We start from the raw sequence: 25480 nt of genomic DNA, 5'->3' as shown, positions 1-25480 counted from the left end.
ATCTCAAGCGAGAGGCAGTTTCAGATAGGCAGCAGGCATTGCCTGTTCATTCTCCTATAAACCGTACGTGCCTCCGTTTGCTCCTGTGCACCGTGGGTTCTCCAGCCCCTGGCACGGTGGTTATACATGACATGAAATGAAAGGATGTTAACAAGTGGATACAAATGACTAGCACAATTTACCACTGGTCCTTATTGCTAATTGCACTTCTCTGATACTTTCCCAAGGAAGACAAACAGAATTTCTCTCTCTCCAAGTTACATATATGTGTTTCATTTTCAAGCTGCTTCTGGCTAGTAGCTAACTTGTCGGACGCTGTGAATGAAAACAAAGCTGGGTTGAAAATGATACACGTAATAGTTTGATGTGTATGTTGAGTAGTTACATAGTAAGTATCTTTTCATCATCACATGCAGTTTCTTGATTGGTCCCAGGAAAAGAGGCAGGTCAGGGAATGTTACTTCCATTTTACAGATGAGGAAACTGATGCGACAGGCTCTGGGTGACAAGGCTGCTTACTGGCAGGAAGTAACTCCACAGCATCCTGATACCAGGTCCAGAGGCTTTTATTTTACATCAAAATGATGATCACATCTGCAGGTTTTGAGCCTGCACTGTGTGCCAGGAACTGTGGTTAAGTTCTCGCCTTTATTCTTCTCAACTGCCCTGCAAGTTAGGTATAGTTGATATCCATTTTTTGAATGAAGAAACTGAGGCACACGGATGTGAAATAATTTGCCCAATGTCATATAAGTCGTCTCAGAAGAGAGACAAGAGAATCTCTGAAGAGAGATTCTGTGGGTACGAATACTGACTGTGAAGCTAGGTGGAAAGAAATAGAGTATTTGGGGAGGGACGGCTGATGTGAGCCCCAAGCCAGGCAAGGTCTGAAACCATTGATTGATTATAAGACATGGAGACACATCCATGTCTGCTCACACCTCATAAGTCCTGTAGATTAAATTACTGCTCCTGATGATCTGATGGTCCCCTGGGGTGATATTACACTTGGGCACCCTTGCTGTCTGTGGGCTCAGACTACATACATAGGTGGGCAAGGTGAGCTTGAGGTGTGGCCATGTGACTTGTTTTGACCAGTGGGATGCTGGTAGATACACAGGGGCTTGAGATGTGCTTGTGCACTTGGCCTTGCTCTCTTGCACGCTGGTGGCCCTCCATGAAAAGAGCATGGCCAAGTGTTCTTTCAGCCTGGGCTCCAGAAGGAGACACATGCCCTGGATGGTCCAGGGAACCCAGACCTGGACTCAAACTGAAGCCTGAACTCCCACTGAGGGGCAGCTGACCTACAGGCCTGTGTGAGCTTATGAGTGAATGATTGTTGCTTTAAGTCTCTGAGTTTGGGGGGACAGTTTTGTTACGCAGCATTACAGTGGTAAGAGCTGACTAATACCTGATTACATGGGGAAAATGTTGCTAAGGAATGTGCATGCTGAGCTTGTGTTTAAATATGGATCATAGTGGAGGCACATGTGTGTGTTCACGTGTGCATGTGTACAGCAGTTTTTGGATTGGATGTTAATGGTGGTTTTCCGAGGGGATGGAATTTCTAGGAACTTTCACTGTATAAACCATACAGAGGCGTAATGTTCTGTTTCTTAAACAAACAAAAAATATATAATGCTTTTGTAATCACACAGTAAAAATTTGTTTTCTTTGTAAGACTTCATACATTCTGGTCAATAGAGGATCTGTCAACAGGAAGTGATTTTGTCCTGAGTGAAAATACAAATATTTCCTTAGAAGGACTTTTCCCTTGGCTAACCAGATTCCGCTGGCCACGTGATGTAAACAGGTTCCCTGAAAGCACCCAGATGAGAGATGGGAAAAAACAAACAAGAGATGATTTCTCTAGAACAGTGAATCTCAGAGGGGCGGTGGGGGATGGGGGCATGGTATGTGGTTTTTTTTTTCTTCCCCAGGGAAATCAAGTAATGTCTGGAGACATTTTTGTTGTCACCACTGTGGGGGAGGGGATGGGGGAGTTCTTGGATGTTACTGGCATCTTGTAGGTAGAGGACAGGGACGCTGCTAAACCTCCTACAATGCGCAGGGCAGCCCCACCCCCCACCCCCAGCAAAGAGTTATCCAGCCCCAAATGTCAGTAGTGCTGAGGCTGAGAAGCAAGTGATGTAGAGGCTGTCTGTGAAGTCCTCCCTGCTCTCCAGTCTGTGACAAGCTAGAGACACACAGGAGAGTACCCCCTACAGGAACTCAGTCTGGTGCATTCAGGGTTAACCCCGAGCTCATCTTATGTGAATCATATGCGGAGCCTGGTCATCCTGAACTTCGGGACAGAAAAATGAGCAAGGCAGGGGTTTGGTGAGCTAGAGCGGACTCCAAGGAGGGCTGGTGCCCAAGACAGAGACTGCGGTGGGTTCACGGTCAAGAGCATTTGTGCCGAGATTGCTTAGAGGGTGAAATTAGACCTCTAGTCACAGAGGGGTTGTATACTGTGAGCATGCCTCTGAGAAAATGACAGAAAGAATGTCTTTTTCGTGTATGTATACATATATACATACACGTGTGCACGTATAATGCAAACACACGTACATTACATACAGCATACATCACGCATCGTGTATACGTATAGTGTATATCATCTATTTCTAGGAAAAGTCTGGGAGTAGATGCATTAGGTTATGAGTGAAGGAGTTAAGAAAAGGTATAGGAAAAAGGTGAATTTCGCTTTTTTACTTTACATTTCTGCGTAGGCTGGGATTTTTGTTTTTTTACAGCAACCATGCATTAGCGTGATAATATTTGGTAAAAATAAAATAATAATTACAAACCTAGAATAGAAGAAGTATACTTAAATGTGTACTATTGTTAGGAGCAGAGAAATACCAGCCACAAAAGTGGAATGGGCAGTAGTTGGTCTTTTATAAGTTTAAAATGTTTTCATAGTCCATAAAATTGATAGATTTTAAGTATGCAGTTCAATACTATTTCAGTAAATTTATGGAGTTGTGCAGTCTCCAGGATTAGTAGCCATGTGCTGTTCTTTTTTGCTGCTGAGTAATATTCCATGCAATGAATACACCACATTTTTATGAATCTATTCACCAGTGGGATTGTTTTCCCTTTGGGGCTCTGTCAAATGCATTTAAATGTGTTTTTAAAAATATATTTATAATTATATGTGGAAAAACACTAGTATTTTCCTAGATACCTATACGACCCAGAATATAACAATTCCTCTAGCTATGCAAATGCTGCAAAATGTATCCTGTATCTGTGGATGTATTTGATGTCCCCATAATCTCAGGAGAATCTCAGCATTTTAGAATTCTTTAATGCAGAAGCCATAAATTGAATTAGTTAAAAGGACCAAAGGCAGAATAAACTAGACACACACATGCTTAGTAGTAGCTAATATTTATTAAAAGTTTATCCTGTGCTCGGAAACTAGGAAAGTGCTTGAAAGAGGAATAACTGCCTTTATTCTCTTGACGGCGCTGTGAGGAGGGTGATGCTGTTATCCTTGTTGTACAGATGGGGAAACTGAGGACCAAACAGATGACTGACGTGCCCAAGGGCCCGTGGTTAGGGAATAGAAATATTCAGGGAATCTGGCTCTGACTCCCAGCCCCCTGACCACTAATGCATGCATCGATTTTTTTTCAGTCAATACAAATTCATTTTACTTATCACAGCTGGTTTATTCCCTGGTTTTAAAGATCCCTGCCAGTGTAAGAAAAGCATTGTATTTCCCTCCTAATGTGCTACAGTTTAAGCTTTTTGATCACCTACCCAGCCCAACATGGAGCCCAAGACTGGGGGCTTTCGAGTCCCACCCCTTAGCAGTATTGTGCACCCTGAAATAGGAGGTACTTCAACCTCTCCAAGCCTCAGTCTTCTCATCTGTAAAATGGGGGTAGTCTGCCTCCTAGGGTTGCTCTAATATTAAATAAGACGAACATCGGGGCCTCGCACAGAAAAAACATTGACTGGTGTAACCTGGTGTCATTTGTGCTATATGTGTGTCAGGCTTCCACTTGCTACTAATGTTCACATCAGCTGTTAATGCTGATACACAGTATCCATGGCTGCTTTTACACCAATCCACATCCATGTTGACATGGTGAGGGGCATATGTCTGGAATGGAGAAGTAGGTCTCAGGTAGTGGGGGCGGACTCTTATCATCAGAATCTTTCAGAGGAGAGCAAGGGAAATCATCGCTCAGGGTATGCACACGCAGACCCCCAGATGCACAGGCAGCCTTCACTCACCCCCCTCCACCTCGTTGTCCACCCATCCCCCTCTCTTCCAGCATTCCAAGCTGCAGAGGCTGACCCTGTCTCTCTTGATGATTTAAGTTTTGGAGAAGGACCGGAGAAGGATTTGTTTTGACATTTAAAGGCAATCCAGGTAATGAATGACAGGGGCGGTGTCCACCTCCCCGTCCATATATCTGCACAACAGTATCTATTTTTGATGTAGCTGACATGCCATTTCCTTTGGCAGCGCAAGGGGGGCTTGTCTTTAAATTAAACTCGTCTCCGACCCCTCCGATCTGCAGCCCATTCGGGGGCAGATGCTGGCGAGGGAAGCAAGAGGGCCTGGCCGCCTGTTGGCAGTCAGTGATGTATGTTGCAAAGGCCGGTGCACGTGAGCTGGAACCCAGACCCTCTCTAAAGCATTAACTAATGACAGAGGATGTCCCCACATCTTCTAATCACCTTTAATGTGCACATTTAGAAGCTGACTTAAAACAGGCAAGATAAGCAGGTCAAACAAACAGACAAAAGAAAACAAAATAATATCAGATCATTGTCTCTCGGGGGCTGGTTTGGGATGGGGAGGGGGTGAGGCATTTGATTAAGAATTAAGACTCAGTCTTCCGTGAGAGTCTTTGTCTCAATAACTAGCCGATCCTCATCCCCGAACCCCACTGCCCAGAGGCTCCAGAATTCTGTCCCCAAGAGCTAACTTGGTAGAGCAGACAGAAAGTCCTAGCATCTGATCCAATCAGAAAAGCCCAGTTCTGTCACTTTACTAGCTTGGGGAGGAGGGGAGTGTCTTTTCCTTTCCCGAATCTCATTTTGTTCATCTTTAAAAAGTTCCATATGTCCTTTGAAAGGTTATTGTGAGGGTCTAAATGCAGAGAAAGAGACAGAGAGATAGAAAGACAGAGAGATGGAGAGACAGAGCAAAGAAGGAGGGAGGGAGGGAGAGAAGAGAGAATATATGTATGTGCAAGCGATTTATAAACTGTTGCAATGTACTTTCCAAATGTTGCAATCATCAGATAATGATGAGGAGACATTTGAGGTCTACGACTGGGAAAAACAATAACAAGAAAAGAAGGTATTAAGCTGGCTGCCTTCTAAGCTATGTGAACATTTCTCTCCAAGCTCTGCCATGATTCTTCCCTCATACCCTTTTCCCCTGAGGTCCTGAATCTTTGATCTTTTACTTAAAAAAAAAAATTTTTTTTTAAAGACAGCCGGGGGTCTTAGAGCCTGTGTGATCCCTTCTGATTTAAACCTTAAATGCAACAAAGACCTCCTGGAGAATACCGTCACCAAGTTGGCTTCTCTGCTATTGGGGTGAACTTTCCTTCTGTCAAAGCAAAGAGAAGTGGGGTGAGTGAACGGGTGATGTCGGGGCTGGAAGGGGCGGCTCTCACACACACGCACACCCACCCTCCATCCCCTAGTTGGGTGGAAGATGATTCTAGTTTTCTCCGGGCCAAAGTCCCCTTGGACCCTGGCACTGGCCTCTGTGGGATGATGGAAGATGTGTCCCAAGACCCAGAGAGAGAAATGAGAAGAGACCTCTTTCCAAAAAGCTTCCATCTACCCAAGGCTTTCTCTCTGCAGCTGCTGTATCTGTGCCCCTGGGAGAGGGAGACTGGGGAGCAGCCTCTGACCTAGCCTCGTGCAAGCCTGTATCCCCATCTCCTCAGACCCATGGGACGCTGACGCCTTAGAAAAACAGCATGGTCACTGGGTAGAAATGAACTGCGTCTGCAGAGTGGTCCATGCCCTCTTGGTGGTTGACCCCCTTTCTCATGCCATCTGTTGATACCTCATGAAATCAGATACCCAGGGAACTTTGGGAAAACATCGTTTCAGTGTCAAGTTCTGTCCTTGGACCCTCTCTGTCCATTTTATTATTGATAATGACCTTAAAGACAGCCTTGTTTGGAGCAGGGCATCAGACTGGAAGGGACACCCCAAGTTTGGATGATTTTAAAATTCTAATTATTGCTGGACAAAATATTAAGGGATGTATTTTTATTTTTGAATCTGATGCGAAAACGTAGGATGGAGACGTGGCTTTAACGTGGTGGATGTGATGGTGACTTGGGGGTGTAGGTTACTGAAACCCACCAATAGTAAATGATGTCCACGTAACTCAGAGGGATACAATTCAAATGTCTATTAGTTGACAAATGGATAGACAAAATGTGATCTATCCACACAATGAAATGTTATTCAGCCTCAAAAATGAATGCAGTACTCACAAAAGCTGAAGTATGGGATGTACCTTGAAAGCATTATGCTCGGTGAAAGAAACCAGACACACACAAAAACACATATTATGTGATTCATTCATATAAAATGTTCAGGACTGGGATGGGGAATGATAGCCAAGAGGTACAGTATTTCTTTTTGGAGTTGATGAAAATGTTCAAAAATTGGCCTGGGCGATGGTGGCGTAGACCTGTGAATATACTGAAAATCACTGAACTGTGCACTTTAAATGGGTGAATTGTATGGCATGTGAATTATATCTCAATAGAGGTGGTTTAAAAAAAATAACTCAGGGGTGTGTTAGGGTTTGCTCATGGAATAGCATCTCAGCCAAGGTTCCGTTTGGTTGGGATATTGGTTAAGGATTCATGTCTGGGGTGCTCATGCTTGTGAAGGGAACACTAGGATGAAGGCGTCCTGGACCTTGGAGCCAACAGATGAAGTCGCTTGTGTCTGTGAATCCTGGGGACAGAAGATGGCAGCCTGCAAATCCTTAGAGGGTTATGTTGTTGAAGAAAAAAGAACCTCGTCTTGTACAGTTGGTGAAGGTTATGTGGGAATCAATTTGGATCCGACACGTGATAGAGATTTTTAAAGCTGGATTATTTTAAAATAGAGATACACAGGAGGGGCTGCACAATCAGCACCACCACCATGTGCAGTCAGGAAGCACACTGGGCAGATCGCTTTGGCTCTCGAGATTCTGTGCCTGCATCTCAGGTCTGTTTGCCCACCTCGAGTTGAACACCTACCTGACCCTATAGGCCATTTCAGTAGCTTTTTCCTTATATCATTCTCAGGTCCCGGGTCCCAGTGGACTTACTGGGCATTCAATTCTAGGTGTCAGCAGCTGAAGATACACCAAACTTTGAATTTATATGAACATCCTCTGTAGCCCATAACTTGGGAACTTCTCTGTTGAAAGTTTTGATGACCAGGTTCAAATGGCATCCAAGAAAGGGGAGGAGAGAAGCCAGCGTCACCAAGATGGCTTCCTGAGGCCAGTGGGTGGGAAGCCCAATCTTGTGAGCAAAGTTCTCCCAAAGAATCTGGGCAGTGTTTGATTTTTTCCGGACTCCATCCTTGACCTGTTGCCTCATCACAGAGCCTATTTCTGAGAGACACGATCAAGACATTCCATTGGGTTACGCTACAGCCAAACATCAGGCGCTGCCTTTGAACTCCCCCGACAAACCACAAACTTAGGAACCAACATTGACACGACACTCAGTGGATTCAAAACACTGGGCAGGAGAAGGAGGGGAGGGTGTGGGCAGAGGCTCTTTGATTAAATGTGTTTCTTTTTCTTTGTGCTCTAATGGGGTCTAGAGGTACGGCATGGTCGCTTCAAGGTTCACGTGCTTGGTTTCTGAAGAAAGCCTCTGTCGAGTTCTCTCTCAGAAGTTTCCAGCCAAGAACAATAGTAGAGATTTGTTCTTGGTTTAAATAACCAAGCCTTTCAGTGGATAAACAATCAAACAAGAAAAGGAAGACGTAGAGGACAAATGTCTCTTAAGAAAGAAAAGGATCTGAGAAAAATCAAAGTGTTAGCCATCAGAACGTCTCGGGCTCCCAAGAACCAGACGTGTCTTTGCACAGAGTTTCCTTTGCAGGAATGGCTGTCGAACCTCCGTGCCATGTTTTTAATCTCTCCACGCTGGTTTTAGTTTTTGCCAAGATGGATGTCGGGTCCGAATTAAAACCAGAGTCATTTATCTTGGCCAAAGTATTTTCTTCTTCCGCGATGGAACGTTATGAAGATAGGTGCCTCCCGTTCAAAATGTGCCCCTTCCGAAGCTATCAGGCCCCTGTGGTTTGCTGATAACCAAAGAGGCTCAACCTCAGAGGGGCAGAAGCTTCTGGAGGATAAATGAGGAGACCATTAAAAAGAAGACATACGGCTTTGCAGCCACGAGGGAGGGAAAGGAGAAGCTCTCTGGATGTGGCGCTATTCCATTTGCTAATTAAAAGAGGCTTTGAAAAGGCTGTGCACCCCGATTGTCCAATTCTTGGCTCAGACTCCTTTAATTGCATCTGCTCTTAAAGCCTCATTTTGCGGAAAGCCTTGGAATTTCAGACACCTTTTCAAGGAAGAAAAAAGCTAGAAGGAAATTCTGACACTTGGGACAACATGGATGGACCCTGAAGGCATTATGCTAAGTGAGATAAGTCTGATAGAGAAAAACAAATACAGCGTGATCTTACCTACACGTGGAATCTAGAAGAGGAAAGAAAAAAAAAAAAAGGAAAGAAAGAAACCAAAAACCAAAATCACAGATCCAGAGAACAGATTGGTGATTGTGAATCTGTTGGACTGGGTGGTGGGTGGGCAAAATGGATGAAGGTGGTCAAAAAGCTATAAGATGAGTAAGTCCTGGGGATGTAGCGGACAGCAGGGTGACTATAATGAACAATACCGTATTTTATTTTATATGTGGAAGTTGCTAAGAGAATAGATCTTAAAAGTTCTCATCACAGGAAAAAAAAAATGTTGTAACGGCACGAGTGATGGATATCCACTAAGCTTACCGTGGTGATCATTTTGTGGTGCAGACATATACCAAGTCATCGTGAGCCACACCTGAAGTGCATACCATCACTTCTACATCAGTTATACTGCAGTGTTTTAAATAGATATATTATCAACTGAAAAGACTATGTGAAGTAAAATTGAGAAGGCAATTTAAAACCAATGACTGCTTTCTTCTCTTCCCCTCCGCTCACTGATGAGAGAGAGTCTCAGTTTTGTTTTGTTTTTTTAAATGAAGCTGTAGGTTTATTCTATGACTGTTGAGAGGCCCGCAATATAATGAGAAATGAAAAAAAGCTCTATCATGAAACAATATGTGTGTGATCCCATTTTTGCAAAAATGTGTATGTGTATCAGAGGGGAAAAAAGACCAGACAGATACACACTAAAATATTAGCAATGATTTTTTTTTTCTCTTGGCAAAATATTCTTTATACTTTTCTCTATTTTCTGTTTTGTTTTTTGTTTGTTTGTTTGTTTTTGCAATAAGCCTATATCACTATTATAATTTAAAAGATAATGGGTTTGGGAGGTTTTTTTTGCTCCATTTTTCCCCCTGTGTTTTCTTTTTATCAGGTCCGGGCCTAAAGGGGTACCTGTATATTTCATAGTTAAGGTAGATTTACATTAGCAGCCTATAAAAGGGTGCCCTCCGCCTGAGTTGGGAGACCTGGGATGCAGATATTTGCCCTGGGCAAATCTCTTCACCTTTCTAAGCTTCCAACTTTTCTTCTGCAGAACGTCCTTGCAAACATTAACGCTCTGAACCATTGTCACTGTTCACTGCTTGGCACAGTTTTGTCATTACCACCCTAGACCCAGGGGTCTCCAGTCCCAGGATTTCCAATTCCTTTATGATGAAACCATCTCAGAAGCATTGTCCCCAGACCAGCAGCCTTGGAATCAATCACCTGGGAGGGAGCTCGTCGGAAGTGCGAGGTGGAGCCTCCTCAAATGGACAGCCTTGTCAGTAGGAAAAACCTAGACTCTGCCCAGAGAGATTCTGCTCTAATTTGATAAAAGTTTGGAGGGTGTTTCTGGCCTCCTAGGTGAACCTGGGTGTGCAGTTTGGCGAGAAACACAGAATCAGGGCTTTGTGAATGGCAATTAGCAAGGCCACATTCTGAAGACTTGGGAAACACCCAGATTTCTCTGATCCATTACCAAGCACCACCCATCTCTCAGCTCCTATTAGCCTAGGGGTTTGTGGTTGCGTCTCAGAGTCCAAGACCCACAGCATCATTGCTGGGCGGCCTCACAAAGGCTGGTGGCTGTTTCATATTAATTATAAATAATTATGGACTACTCCACTTTCAGGAACTAGGTATGATATTTGGTTACGTGTTAGGCTGTCGATGTTATTAAATTCCTCAAACGTGAGGGAAGTAAAAACCCCAGAGTACCTGATCAGAGGCCAAATGGAAGCAGAGAGAGAAAGTTAACAAGTGGCAAGTCACTCAGTGATAAATCTCATTCATTAGAGGTGGAAAAAAAAATAATGAACCTAAAAAAAGAAGATTATTTTGAGCAAAGTCTGACTTTTCCCCGCGTTTAAACCCTTGGGCTTTCTTTCATGGTTAAAGTTACTAGCTGTTTCACAGAATAGTCAGGTTCTTAGGGTTTGGAGGATGGAAGTCCCCTCCCAGCAAGTATTTTGGAAGCTCGGGGCCATAGGATGGAAAAGAACAGATAACCCAACCCCAATTCCTGCAGTGCTGGTATGAGCTAGAAATACGTATCGTTAGTGCCCTCTAGTGGCCGAAGTATGGCTGAACTTCTCAAAGAGATTTTTCACCCTGAGCTGGGTGTTGAGTGCTTTTGAAAAGCTATTTTGTTAACTTGTCTGTGGTCTTGGTGCGCTACCAGGAATGGCTTCGGACTCCTTGACACTGGTTCTCTCATTGTAAGCTGTCTCAGATCCTCTTGGGGAAGCTGGTGAGTTTGAACGCAACTACAGTTTTTGAAAATGGCAAAATGTAATTTTTCTGAGGAAATCTGTTAGCGTTCAGAGTAGCCCATTCTGTCTGTGTTTGCATGATTTCCTCTTGACTGCCTCTCCCCCAGAGCAACATCATCATATTCATAAATGTCTTTCATTGCCCAAGTTTCTCTGGCAAAGTCATTTTTCTTCTTCATGCTAATTTTGTGCCTTTCAGAGGCTCTAAAAATCAAGCAATCCTCCTTGACCTGGAAATTCCACTTGTAGAAATTTTTGCTAAGCAATCACTATAGATATTAGTAGGAATGAGGATGAGTTCTTCATAACAAGAAGACAAAAAAACCACACCCCACAGTCCAGAATTTGATAAATTATAGCTGATAAAGTGAAACGTTGCAGTTAAAAATGACATGTTACAATTGAGAAGATCCTTTTTACTAACGGATGGGACACAAAGGTCTGGAGGGGATGACTTTCCTGGAATCTCACACAAAATCTGGGTGATGGTTTCATGGGTGTTGACTTTGTGGTAAGGCATTAAGCGGTACATTTTCCAAATGTACGTATATTACCTAATTTTTAGAGATTAAAAAAAAAACAACAGGCATCTTAACTCCTAATTTGACAGGGCTCTTTTTCTGACACTGTTCTGCTGCTGGGAAGAAAGAAGTAGAAAAGAGAGGGAAATGGGATCGTGGCCTCTGTAACTAGACTTGAAAACCATACAGGCACCCCTCAGTATCCACAGGGAGATTGGTTCCAGGATACCCCGCAGGTACCAAAATCCACAGATGCTCAAGTCCTTAGTGGCCCTCCTGTCCTCGTGTTCCACATCCACTGAATCAACCAACCCAATCTGAGGATGGGGAGGGCCCGAGGGCTGACTATTTAGAACATTCAAGTGATGAGACTAGATTTGCTTACAAATGGCTTTGTCTTTGGTGAATTGGAAAACAATGTGGAATGCCACTCAGCTATTCACATCTCGTCAGAGGTGCCCAAAACCATAGACTTAAAATTCTTGTCTTCCAGGTGATGGGAGATGAGCGATGAATCTCACTAATCCATATTTCCTTATGCCGTGACAATTATGAGTTGCCATATTTTTTGCTGTCATTTTAAAAACAAAACCTGTAGCATATTTAGAGAAACACAGTTTGCCTAAATGTCCAAGGTAATGTGACTCTATAATTCTTTGTCAAAAGCAGAGAAATGATGAGTGAATTTAACTTATTTTGTGTCCATCATTCCGAGACAAGAGTGAAAAAACAGCTCGGTCCTAGCCTCAAATCTGGCTTGAGAGGAAGTTTTACATCCACGGTTAAAAAAAGAGAGAGAGAAAGAGAGACCTGTATAAGGCAAATGAATGCATAGTTTACTGTATAAGTGTAGTAATCTGTATCTAACAAAAATCAAGTGTGAGAAGGTTTGAGTCAGACCGATGGGGATATTTGTGTGTAAGGACAGTGAGTTTAAATCTCTGCAGCTCCGTTTCCCTGTCTATAAAATGCGGGTACTATTAGTACCTACTACCGTAAAAATTAAATAAGAAAATGTACGTTGCTAGAACACTAAATGCTCAAACGTGTTAATAGAATACTAGTTACTATTATTAAAGAATATCTTTGAGCCTGGCTGACCAGAGAGCCCAAGTGGAAATGCTCTGTCTTTGCATCAGGTGCGGGGTGCAGGCTCTAACTTTAGGAAATGGTTTCAGAAGCTGAGAAAACACCGAGATGCTTGAGAAATCACCACTTCCACATCCTATGCCATTTTTTTCTCAGTAGATGGCGCCCTTGAGACCTCTAGCCACAGGGTTTTTTGTTTTATGTTTTTCTCATCCCAACGAAATGGAATCAGTTTTCCTGCCAAGTCCAAGTCCAGAGAATAAAATATCCAATTTAGCTAATTCCTAAAGATCTTAATTTCCAGACACTGTCACTACAGAGGAAACTGCATAAAAAACGAGAAACGAGGCTCTGATTGAATAAATGAGAGGCAGAAAGCCCTTCTCTGCCTTGTGAAATGAATTGGGCCATTTGGGGAGTTTTGAGAGTGACTGATGTCAGAGGCCACCTACTTTATTTCCCTTTGCAAAGGCTTGCAACCTGGAGGAAGACGCACCAGCCCTGATACCTGAAGCTCGGGTTTCGAATCCTGGCTCTGATTCCAGCTTTGCAGGGTGACCTCAGGCTTGTTACGTGCCCAGTGCTGCCACCAATTTCCTCCTCTGTAAAAAGATAAGGCCAGTGGGGCTCACACCCGCTGATGGCAAATATAAAAGCTAATGTTTGTTAAGTACTTACACTGTGCTAAGCACTTTATCTGTTACTATTTTTAATCTCACACAACCCTAGGAGATAGGTAATATTAGATGAGGAAACTGAGACAAGATATAAGGACATTACTTGCCCAGAGTCAGTCCTCTAAGAAAATGACAAAGTTGGTCTTCGACCCAGGTGCTGTGGTTCCACAGTCCGCACCCCTGGCTACCGTGCGTCTCCACCTCCCTGTCTGTGAGAACCCGTCATTCACAACTCTGCCCCCATGCTGGACCTGGGGACTGTTACATAGTAGGTCAATGAGAAGAATGAATAAACTTGAATGTCCATCACTTGAAACTATTAGAACATTAGGTTTTCGTCTAGAGAGCAAGATCTTAAAGAACATTGGGGCTGGTTGAATCCTTAGGAATCACTTAGTTAAATTAGATCCCTAATTTTCAAATGGGGAAATTGACACCCTGGAGAGTTTTTTGTTTTTTGGTGGTTTTTTGTTTTTTTTTTTTTTTGATAGCTATAAATCATTTCAGACTCCTCCCATAGAGAAATGGTGTCTCTTCTCCTTGAATCTGGGCTGACTTTACTGACTCACTTAAAACCAGTAAAAGATGGTGGAAGTCAGGCTGTGTGGTTTTTTTGAGGCTGGGTCATAAGTACCAAAGCAGCTTCCATCTTTTGCTGGAACACTTTTGCTTGGACCTTGAGATGCCACATAAGAAGCACAGTTTCCCTGAGACTGCCCTGCTGGTCAGATCCCGCTGAGATTCTCTGGTTGCAACCCAGCCAGGCAGCCACTGCCCAGCCAACCATGTGAGGCGCCATTTTGGAAACCCAACCCAACTGCACCGTCCGTCACCTCTGCATCTTTCATTCACATCCCACTGCCCCAGCATGAGAGACCCCCAAGTCAGAACTGCCCCAGTGAGCCATCTGGAATCCCTGACCCACAAAGTTGACAGCAAATCATTTCAGCCACTAAGAATTGGGCTACTTTGTGACACACCAGAGCACAGTCAGAGAGGGGAAGTGACTGGCTCAGGACATCCATGGGCCGTAGTAAGACCTGGGCTAGCATCCAGCTTCCCTGACCCTTAGCCAGGGTACTGCCTGCTCCAGGGCCAAGCTCAGCCTGTTTCTCAAGCTTGCTGGAGATGCCTCCCTGGGGAATATGCTAACCAGGGTGGAAGGTGCTGAACTCTGACAGGCTTCTGTGAGCAATGCCAGGGGACGCAGAAGAAGCAAAGTCACATGCCAGGGAGAAGAGGCACATTTCCCAGGCAGGAGATTTCCGAAGGATTTATGTAGCTATGCTGCTGCCAAGGCAGGGGAGCATAACTCCCATCCCTTAAGTGTGGTCTGAGCATAGTCACCTGTTTTCAGGGATTTTGGTAAGGAACAGGGGGACAAAGAGTAACTCTACAGCAGAGAACCTGACAAGTGTCCCCTCAGCCAGGTGATCTGGGGCCATCAGCAGCCCCAGAGGTCATGCATGTACTGTTTTTTTTTTTTTTCTGTGCATTTTATTTTTTATTTTTAAATGTAAGAAATTTATATCTTTTTTTTTACTTAATTTTTTTAAATTAAATTTTTTTTTTTAGTTGAGGTATAGTCAGTTTACAATGTTGTGTCAGTTTCTGGTACACAACACAATGCTTCAGCCATACATAAATATACATATATTCATTTTTACCATAAGTGCCTACAAGATATTGAATATTTTCCCCTGTGCTACAATTTTTATAAGTTACTTTCCATTTACAGTTATTACAAAATTTTGGCTATATTTCCCATATTATATAATGCATCCTTGAGCTTATCTTTTCTTTAATTTTTAAATTTTGGGGGGCTTTTTGGGGGGTAATTCGGGTTTTTATTTTTTGTTTTTTTTTTAAACAGAGGTACTGGGGATTGAACGCCGGACCTAGTGCATGCTAAGCATGCACTCTACCACTGAACGCGCTTTTTTTGTTCCTTAAAGTGAAACAATTCGTTTCATTTCAGCTTTTTGCCCACACGGTCTCGAAGTGTTACTGTCATTCTTTCCATGTCCTGTTTAGTCTGTCCTGGGCAGCTGGGTGACCACTTGGCCCGAATGGCTTAGATAAGAAGCAAGAGATGGTGGTGAGAGCTGCATGTGTGTAAACACACACTCTGATGCACACGCACAAGTGGTGCTGTCAACGTCTCCAGCGTAGTCGGCTTGAAAGATGCTTTACTCCCTCGCTCAGTGGTTTATGGATTTAACATTCCTTAGTAAAGGTCTAGCTAGACATCAGAATTGGGATGGTTTTTTTTTTTTTAATAGATGTCTTTATCTGGTTTATTTCCTGAATTGTGTGTCTTTCCTAATGGAAACATGGATGCGCGCTCGTTGGAAGAAGTTAGAACACACAGAAATACATCGTGTAGAGGAAAACACGGGTCTCTTAAAACCCGCTGTCTTCATCAACCCACCCACCCCCAAACTAACCCAGTTGGCAGTTTGCAGTGTGTTCTAGAGAAGGTGTGTGAAACTAGTAGACAGAGCGTGGGGGAGATTCAGAAAGGATGGACATGGCTGAGATAAAACACTGAGACCGAATATCAAATACTCTGTTCAGTCTAACTGAATAAAGATGAGCTAGGATGGATGGCACAGGGTACACTGGAGAGAAAAACAAGACAAAACAAAACATTAGAGAACTCTAGTTGAGTTGAAGCTCAGTAATAGCAAATAATTTAATGATGCTTCTGTCCCCATACCCTTCAGAAAAAAAATTGGTCCCTGCCAACATGGAGCATACATTCCAGTAAGAGAGACAGATGTGAAAAATTCCACAAACATAGAAATATATAAAAATTTAAAAATAAAAATAAATATATATGTGAGGAGTGAATGAAGGATGAGTTTGCACACACACACACACACCCCCGCCAGGGGACATGCGGCAATGTCTGGAGACATTTTGATTGTTGCAACGAAGGGGAGAGGGAAGTGGTACAGGGATGTGGTAGGCAGAGGCCAAGGATGCTGTTCAGAATCTTGAACTGCCCAAAATAGGCCCCCACAATAAAGAATTATCCAGCCCCAAATGTCAACAGTCCTGGTTACACATTAATGTTATATGGGGGGTGGGGGTGGAAGGAGGTTACAAGATAGTATTTCAGCATGATTTCACTCTTTTTTTTTTTTTTTTAACAAAGTTTCATTAAAAGGTAGGGCAGGAAACGCACCAAAGATTTAATGGTGTAAAACTTGCATTGGTGGAATTTCAGTGATTTTCTTTTTTATTCTTTTCTTGACTTTGTTTTTCTTCCATATGTCCCTGATACAAACACAAGGCGTACTGCTTTAAAAATGCTAGCAAGGACTGAAATGACACGTCGAGTTAATGGTGGTGCCTAGATGATAAAAGTTGCAGCCCAGTCCTCTCTCTTTGTGAGATCAGCTCATCCTTCGCTGAGTAGTTACGTTTCAAGCAATAAAAAGCTTCGATTGGAAAACATTCGTTTAAGAAGCTACAATGTGCCGTTTAAAATGGAAGCAGGCGTCTCTAAGCTCTTGACTCTTTGACAATTGCTTTCAAATTTGCCTTCCGGGACATTTGAAGGATGGAGATGGGGGAAGTGAGAAAGAGGATGTTCCAGACGCAGAGCTAGGGATGTGCTGGGAAAATGGGGTGGAATCTAAGGGACATGAAAGGAGAGAATGGTAGGCAGAGAAAGATTTCCCTCCGGGAAAAAGATCTGTCTCCCCTACAATGCTCTGCCTAAACTGAAATTCATGTCCCAACAGGCAGTTATGATGGTTCCAAGAAATGTGTAGGATCAAGGTGTTACGAAGTGCCTATTTATTACTTTGGCCTCCGGGACATCCTCCCGTTTCCCCATCCAACTATCTTAGATCCCAGTGTTTGCACCATCAATGCTGAACAGAGATTTCAGAGAGCTTAACAAATGCTGGGGCTGGTAACTTAAGAGGAGACCAGGCGCATAAATGCTTCATGGGGTTTTCTTTTTATTATTTATAGTTCGCTCAGCAGTTTTCTCAAGTGATTAAGAAGCAGCCCTGGCATTTGTCTCTGAAAAGAAAATGTCTTTAGATTTCTCCATCCACAGTAAACAGCAGCCTTTTCCCTTGCTGGGAAGGCAAGGAATGAAACACATCTCTGACTTTAAAAAGTCACCTTTTCTAGGGAGCCTTCCTACACTGTTGGTGGGGATGTAAATTGGTGCAGCCACTAAAGCGAACAGTATGAAGATTCCTTAAAAAACTCAAAATAGGGGACGGTATAGCTCAGTGGTAGAGTGCGTGCCTGGCATGCACAAGGTCCTGGGTTCAATCCCCAGCACTGCCATTAAAATAAATAAACCTTATTATCCTCCCCCCCCCGAAAAAAAAAGACTAAAAATAGACAGCATATGATCTAACAATCTCACTCCTGGGCATATATCCAGAAAAGGTGAAAATTCTAATTCAAAAAGATACATGCACCCCAATGTCCATAGCAGCTCTATTTACAACAGCCAAGACATGGAAGCAACCTACATGTCCATTGACAGATGACTGGATAAAGAAAATGTGGGAGCTCTTTATATATAATGGAATAGTACTCACTCATAAAAAATACTGAAATAATGCCATTTGCAGCAACGTGGATGGACCTAGAGATTATCATAGTAAAATGTAATAAGTCAGACAGAGAAAGTCAAATACTTTGTGACATCACTTATATGTGGAATCTAAAAAATGATGCAAAGGAACTTATTTACAAAACAGAAACAGACTCACAGACATAGAAAACAAACTTACGGTTACCAGAAAGGATAGTGGGGCGGAGCAGGGGGAAGGGATAAATTAGGAGTTTGGGATTAACAGACACACACTACTTTTGCCACTGGGGTTCACAAGGTAATAGAACCTTGGGAGCTCTGGCTGAAGGCTCCAGTTACTGTTGCCCAGCCCATTTTGACACCGCAAAGAGAAGGGAAGCCCCCAAAGTCAGGTAGCTCAAGTAGGGAGAGGGAAGAGGGAGGGGCAGTGGGGGAGAGGGGCGTAAAAGGTACAAACCGCTGCAAGGCTATACTGTACAGCACGGGGAATACAGCCAATATTTCTTGATAACTATAAATGAAGTATAACCTTTAAAAATTATGAATCACTCTATTGTACGTCTGTAACTTATATAATATTGTACAGCAAGTATTTTTCAATTAAAAAAGAAAGTCAGACAGCTCAGGCTTCCAATGCTGGCTTCACGCCCGTATCGTGGTGCTGATGCTCCTGGCCCCATCGTTGACCCCTCCTCCTGTTTCTACCTTCCAGAGATTCTTAGTTAGTTTCTCTGATTTACTTAGCTATCCAGCCATGTTTCTGGCATGTTTGCTGCCCCTCCTTGTCCTTAGAATTTTTACTTAGCTGTCCATTCTGAACCTACCCGTGCCTCTCCATCAGAATCAATTGTTTCATAGGTACATAATCAATTTTTATCAAAAGACTTCCTACCATTTGTAATGAGGTGGCTTTTTGAGGACTCTAAGAAGACAGTGACTTTTCCGTGGTCTCCTGAAGGCCTTCCTCAGGTTAAGACGACAGGAACCAGAGGCTGGAAGAAAAGAGTATGCAACATGAATACTCACACGTGCAGTTTTTTTCTTTTTACAAAAATAAAATAGTCTATTTTAGAGTCTAGGTTTTTTTTTTTTTTGCATAATAAATTGTGGGCACTTTTCATTTGTTTTTTGTTCTTGTTTTTGTTTTGCTTTTTTGGTGGGAGAGGTAATTAAGTTTATTCATTTATTTATTTTTAGAGGAGGTACTGGGGATTGAACCCAGGACCTTGTGCATGCTAAGCGTGCACTCTACCTCTTAAGTTATACCCTCCCCGACTTTCAACATCATTTTGATGGCTACTCTTCTGAGTTGAATAGTGTCCTCCAAAATTTCATGTCCACTTAGAACCTGAAGGGAACCTCTTGGAAATAGGATCTTTGCAGTTGTAATCAAGTTACTGTGTAATCAAGTTCTTAAGTTAGAGTGGAGCCTAAATCCAATGACCGGTGTTCTTTTAAGAAGGAACTTTAGACACAGAGACAATGAGGGAGGAAGGCCACGTGAAGGCAGACGTGTCTGAGTAACAGAGCTTTACAGCTGCTGCAGGGAGAGGATGTGAAAGGTCTTCGTGTGACTTCTGCTAAGTGAAGGAATTAATCTGTTGTGATGGGATGTAAGATTAGGTGCACGCTGTTCTCATACCAAGTTTCTTCATGATCCTTGTTGGTTTCTGATTGACCCAAAAGAGATTAAGTGTAGTTTGGTGCAAGGATGGGAGTTCAGATTGCCACATCTGGGTAATCGCAGAGGCAAATCTGAGCAGTTGGCCTTGCCAATGTCTGAGCTGATTCAAGCAAGGGTCAAAACCTGCCACCATAAGCAAGAGAAAAGACGGTCAACATCATTAATCATCAGGGCGATGCAAATCAAAGCCAAAACGAGCTACCATCTCCCACCTGTTAGGATGAGGCTGATCAAAAAGACACGTGATAACAAGTTTTGGTGAGGATGTAGAGAAAAGGAAGTCCTATCTATACAAGGTGTAAAGGAGCAACAGCATTGGGCAGGGGAAGGCTTCGGCTTTGATGCTAATCTGATATGTATGAAAGGAAAGATGAGAGGAAGGAAGTAGGAGTGAACCTCAGACCCAGAAAGCCTTGCATCACTGAGTCTGGGTTTGTTACACAGCAGGACTGCAGCAATAACTAATCAGTACAACCTCTGTCTCAATCAGAGTGCCATAATTTTCTAGTTCTTCAGAGATGGGCACCAGACACAAACTTGGCTAACAATTAAAGCTCTGTCCCAGGGTTTTTCTTTTTCTTTTTTTCAGGATTTTTCAACTGGAAATCAGAGAGAGTAAGTCTCAGTCTCTGTCTGATGGTGAGGTTATGAGGTGTGAACATAGGAGTAGCTGGTGGTCAAGTCACGTGTTGAAATCCAGTGTGAATGTATGAAACCAATGGGCAGAGAGATGGTAGTTATCGTATTTTGATTTTTAATTGTCCCTGAGGCTTACCTGCTTCCTGCCCTTCCTACTGCTCAGTTACGTGAAGGAATGCATCTTCTCTATTTTTTTTTTTTTTTTTTTTTTTTGTCTGATCAACTTCAGTAAAGTCTGGACTAGTAGGAGCCTACCCATCTGCCATGCAAAGAGACTGCCCAGCTCAGCCCCCACCAAATCCAGGCCATTGCCAGCTTTGAACTTCAGAAGAGAACAAACCCACTGCATATAGAATAATAGGATTTAATGATAATCTAGTCTCTGTGTCTCATTTTGGCAAGGAGTAAATTAAGACTTTCTTGAGGTGACACAAAATAAAACAGGCACACAATCTGTCTCTCTTGAACTTACACCCACAGAAGAGATGGGATGAACAGAGCACATATATTCCATGTGACCACCCACAAGATCTTTGGGGAGCTGACAAGTCACAAATTTATGCTTCAAAAGGGGAATAACAAAGAGATTGAATGTGCTGCCTTTTAGAATAGCAAAAGTTAAAACACTTTTTTGCAACCTGGTGATGATAAAAGTATAAAGAAATGAGAGGAGTGGGCATAGCTCAGTGGTAGAGCATGTGCTTAGCATGCAGAAGGTCCTGGCTTCATTCCCCAGTACCTCCATTAAATAAATAATAATATAAATAAACAAACAGACAAACAAACCTTAAAAAAGTATAAAGAAATGAGCATATTCAAGCATCAATAGCAGGTGTAAAAACTGAGATAAATTGGGGGGGTACAGCTCAGTGGTAGAGTGCACACTTAGCATGCAGGAGGTCATGGGTTCAATCCCCAGTACCTCCAGTTAAATCAAAAAATAATAAATAAGTAAAACCTAATGACCTCCCCCCCGAAAAAAATTTTTTTTTGAGATAAATCTTCCTTAGAAGACAATTGGGCAACCCAGCGGTTTATCTTCTAGTTAAGTTATCACAAGGAGATAATTTCTCAAGTTAAGGGAAATGTTTTCTAGGAAAAAAAAATGTTCATCACAGCATTTCTTTGTGTGTAACAGAGAGAGATTAGAAACGATCGAAAAATCCAACAGAGGGAGCCAATTGAATTAGTGATAAGCTATCTTCTCTTCAGTGAAATGCTATGTGGTTGTTAAAATTTGTGTGTAAAGGGGAGAGAGAGAGACAGTAGAATTCTGGGTGAATACACATCCATGTGTCAGTAGAGATCCTCTCTTTGGGGACGAATTTTCTGCCGTTAGGACTTTTGTTTATGTGTTTGGTTTGCCTTTCTCGTCTAGACTTTTCTCTACTGTTTGAGTTGTTTTACCTCTGCCCCAGATCTGAGCTACAGAAGCCTGTTCCAGTATAAGTGGACACCTGGTCCTCCCTGTGTTTGTCAAAGACCATCATTTCAACAGTGAAGTGATAAGTATCTGTCAGGACATGAGGTGGTACCCAGCCAACTTGGCTTTCCCAAGGACCTTGGACCCAAGAACACCAAGGCCCGTCCCACACAAGAATTTGTTCATCCTGAACACCTTTTGGCTGGAGTCTGGCTTGGAGCTGTAGAAGCAGCCAGGGCTACTAGAAGATTCTTGTCCTTTTTCTACTCTGCTTCTGTTTCCTCAGTATGTTCTCTCATTACCCAGTGAGACCTCCCATTTTCTGGCCAAGTCAACATTTTAAAAAATTTTCAATATACCAACATATTGAGAGGGCAAGTCACTGGGTTCTGGTCCCAGGTGTCCAGTCATACCTAGGTTTGAAAGAGGGTGACCAACGGGTTTGCCAGGGACTCTGCTGCCTTTAGCATTGAAAATGCAGCATGTGGGAACCCTCAGTCGCTGGCAAACCGGGGCAGCTGGTCACCCCAGCTTTGAATCTGGTGTCTCTCATTTAGGAACAGGGTTCACTTATTCCAGCCTGAGTCATCCTAGTCTGGGAAAGGATACATCGTTCCTGGGCCGTGGGGATGTGGCAGGACACAAACAGACCTGATGACTTCCTTCCTAAGATTTTCAGTCTAATGGAAAAGCAGGCATTAAACGAGTAACTACACAAGCAGGGTATCGGTGAGGGGCAGAGGGATTGGGGCGGACAGAGAGGTCAGGAAAATAACACATCAGCTGGCACTTGAAGGAGAGGGGCCCACACCCACACCTCCTGGGTGCTCATATCATGTCCGACGCATTACACACATGATTTCATGAAAGTATCCCAACTCATTCGTCAGGGAGATGCTCGTCTGTCCCCACTTTCAAGACTTTAAAACCTGAGTGTAAAGGAGAATGGAATTAGCTTCTCAACATCGCAGAGCTAGAAAATGACAGAAGATGGGAGATTTAAAAGCCGGCAGCCCTACTCCAGAGTCTGTAAAAATATTTTAAATTTAGTAAAATAACATATCCATAAGGTGAAAAGGCTAGAAACAATACCACAAGCGCCATGAATGAAAAGAGGAAAAGAGGCAGTCCCCTACCCAACTCCCTCACCCCTCTGCGTGTTTCTCGGGGCAGTGACCTTCACAAGGCTTAGCTGCTTTTTCATCAGATGTCCGCAGTGTTTAGGAAGCACGATTTTAGGCTAAATAGAAAGAAACTCGGTGGGGCTGTAGCTCTGTGGTAGAGTGCCATGCTTAGCATACGCGAGGTCCTGGGTTCAATCCCCAGTCCCTCCATTAAAATAAATACCTAATTACCTCCCCCACCCCCCAAAAAAGACTGATTAAATAAAATGAAAAGTTTAAAAAAAGAAAAGAAAAAAAAAAGAGAGACGCAAAGTGAATTTTAGAGAGCCACAACTGTGAATTTGTTATTTGCCTGCGTTTGGGAGGATTTGACACTTGGTTCCATGCATGCACGGACATTTGCCCTTTTTGTCTGTTGGTGTGATTTCGGTGTTTCTGTGCCTGGCACATGGTAGGCACTCATTCAGTATTTATTGCATGAATATGTGAAGTCAATGTACCAAAAGCATGCATTTTTTGTTTCCTTTTTTTTTTTTTTAAATGGGATTGAACCCAGGACCTCGTGCATGCTAAGCACACACTCTACTACTGAGCTATACCCTCCCCCAAGAAGAGATTGGTTTCTAAGTGACCAACAGATATCCCTGCTTTGGCCAAAGAGTAGTGGGTATCTGGCGTAGAGGGTGGGAAAGGAAAAGGGGTGCTATTCACTGCAACTTTCAGGTGCGTGAAGATCTGCTGTCTCATCCGGGCTTTGCTCCAGCTCACTGTGGGCTCCAGAACAAATGATTTGTTCTCTCTGAGTCTTTGTTTTAGCTTCATTGTGTGGCAGAGAAAACAAAAATACCTACCACGAAGGGTCGTCATGAGGATGGATAGAGACAGTTGTGTAAATTACACGGCAAATAGGAAGCACTCTGTCACTGGTAGTTAATAATATTATCACCTATCCAGGGTCTGACGTGGGCCATGCCCCTTTCCAGGAGCTTTTTATATGTTTGCCAGTTAATCCTTGCAGCGAACCTATGGAGTAAACTTACCATCCCATACGAAGAAACGGCATTCAGAAAGAAATCAGAGGGCGAGAAATAGTTGCAGCAAGAATTTGAATCATAAAGGAAGGTCTGGGTAACTTGGAGGGCTCATAGCGATCGCTGTTCGTTTAGCTGTCTCTTTAAATCCCAGTGCCAATTCAGCAATAAGAGGACAAATATTTGTCATGCCCAAACTCACCGCCAGATGCGTGGCTAGGTGAATGCAGTAGGATCTCGTGTTCGGCTGTTCGATCGTTCAGTGATTTGTGACTAAAGTTAAAAAAAAAAAAAGAAAAGAAAGACAACGTCTAAATGAGAATAAGTGTGAGGGATGCCCCAGCTCACTTGCACAAGCTGAGCTGCACGGAAAGGCTTCCAGGATGTTCTGGGAAGGGAGAGGCTGGTGTTCCATGCCACCCACCTGCTCTCCACGGACAGACAAGAACAACTCTCCAGGCTGGTGGAGAGATTTGTAAGTCTTACTAGTTCTGTTTTACAGAGCGTGATTCAGAGGCGTTCTCTCCACCCAAGGGGGGCTGCCCCCAGGTGGGTGTGCTGACCCAGGGTGGTGGGCGGCCGTTAAGGGAGGCAGCACTGCCCAGAGCAGGCACTAAACCAAATGGAGACACACAGGCTAATTCTTCTGCCTCGCCCCCCACTTCTCACACCTGCAAAATTATGACCCAGAAACAACCAACTCCTTAGTTGGGGGGGGGGAACCACCCACAGACTGAAACAGCTTCTCGCCCCCTGGGCTGGCCAGCCACCTCCTACCCACCCCCAGCCCCTACGCAGGGGAACAGACCAGCTGACTCTGAGCTTTCTCTGAGCTGTCTGATTTTAGATACTCCCCTCATAGCATGAGCAAAAAGAGCCCGTCCCTCACCACCCAAAGATATCAACCACTGGCATGCTGCCTCTTCCAGTTTAGTTGGGGTTTTTTAAATGCATATTTTTATAGTCTCTTTTTTTTCAAGATTGGGCATTCTGATTTTCACAAAGATAGCTTCTCCGTTTCTAATTGTAAAGCAGTACACTCATTCTCAGTAATGATTATTAAATGTACTTTAAAATGATAAGGTACTATTTGGGGCTTTATGATATTAACAGCAGACACTCATGTGACTTATGTTACTGTGCTAAGCATTGTTCTAAGGGCTCTACACTGGGGGGAAAAAGACTTATTTACTCTGTACAGTGACTCTGTGCTTTGTGGTTCTCTTATCCCCACTTTACATATGAGAAAACTGAGGCCAAGCTAACACATTTAATAAATGGCAGAGCTGGGATTTGAACCCGGGGAATCTGTCTCCACACACCACGCTCTTAACCTCTCAGACTGGCAGTGTTAAAGCACTGATGATAACTGGCAAAGGTACAGGGAGACAGGTCCACATCCGTGCTGCTGAGAGTATAAAGAGGGAGAAATTTTTGGAGGGCAATTTGGCCAACTCTATAAACATATTAAGTATTTGTTTCTTTGACTAACAACTCTTGAGATCCATCATCTAAAACCCTTCATACACATCCACCCAAAAAAATACACACAGCACCCTACCCACGTGTGTCTTTATATGAGAAAACGCTCAACATCACAAAAACATCGCCAGGGAAACGCAAATCAAAACCACAAGGAGAAATTCAGAAAGCCAGTCAGCAGCCCCCGTCACTCTGCTGGGTGGTAGATACGAAAGGATTGAATAACTGGGGTCGAGGTGACTCTCTTGTCGA

General features: G+C 43.3%; 1 long non-coding RNA gene across 1 annotated transcript in view; it reads left to right on the top strand.

Moving 5' to 3' along the window:
- Window positions 1-5347: 5347 nt before the first annotated feature.
- LOC123619309 (uncharacterized) overlaps window positions 5348-25480 on the top strand; it is a 578093-nt gene continuing 557960 nt past the window's right edge. The window contains exon 1 of the long non-coding RNA XR_012503691.1: window positions 5348-5607. This is a non-coding gene — a long non-coding RNA (uncharacterized LOC123619309). The remainder of the gene's footprint in view (window positions 5608-25480) is intronic.

The sequence above is a fragment of the Camelus bactrianus genome, chromosome 32 (assembly GCF_048773025.1).
Source record: "Camelus bactrianus isolate YW-2024 breed Bactrian camel chromosome 32, ASM4877302v1, whole genome shotgun sequence".
Taxonomy (NCBI): Eukaryota; Metazoa; Chordata; class Mammalia; order Artiodactyla; family Camelidae; genus Camelus; species Camelus bactrianus.
The sequence above is the reverse complement of the archived record's forward strand: the minus strand, read 5'-3'. Positions and strand labels throughout refer to the sequence as shown.